Source organism: Pteropus medius, unplaced genomic scaffold (assembly GCF_902729225.1).
Source record: "Pteropus medius unplaced genomic scaffold, Ma_sr-lr_union100, whole genome shotgun sequence".
Classification (NCBI taxonomy): Eukaryota; Metazoa; Chordata; class Mammalia; order Chiroptera; family Pteropodidae; genus Pteropus; species Pteropus medius.
This window is the reverse complement of record NW_024353426.1, coordinates 1-372: the sequence shown is the minus strand read 5'-3', so window position 1 is coordinate 372 and position 372 is coordinate 1. Positions and strand designations below refer to the sequence as shown.

Here is a 372-nt window from a genome sequence, read left to right as displayed (position 1 = left end):
TTTTTTACGCCTACAGCACCTGGTCTTTCTAGGTCGTCTCCCATCCAAGTACTAACCAGGCCCAACCCTGCTTAGCTTCCAAGATCAGACGAGATCGGGCACGTTCAGGGTGGCATGGCTGTAGACTGCTCTGTGTATTCTAAGGACATCTGCTATTTGAGGTGCAAACTCGGTGACCCATTCCCTGCAGTGGGTCATCTGGGATTCACAAGTGCTTGGTTTCTTTCCCCTCTAGATGTGGCAGGTAGACTCACTCAGGCCAGGGAAATGAGTGGAATGATACATGTCACTTCTGGCACAGGCTTTAGAAGACAGCTCAAACCTCGTCAGGTTCTCTTTTCCCAGCACTTAGCTCATGCAGACATGGGTTGA

At 50.3% G+C, this 372-nt stretch overlaps 1 pseudogene; it reads right to left on the bottom strand.

Annotated features, from left to right (window-relative positions):
* Nucleotides 1-7: 7 nt before the first annotated feature.
* On the bottom strand, nucleotides 8-126 carry LOC120592826 (uncharacterized; annotated as a pseudogene).
* Nucleotides 127-372: the final 246 nt, after the last annotated feature.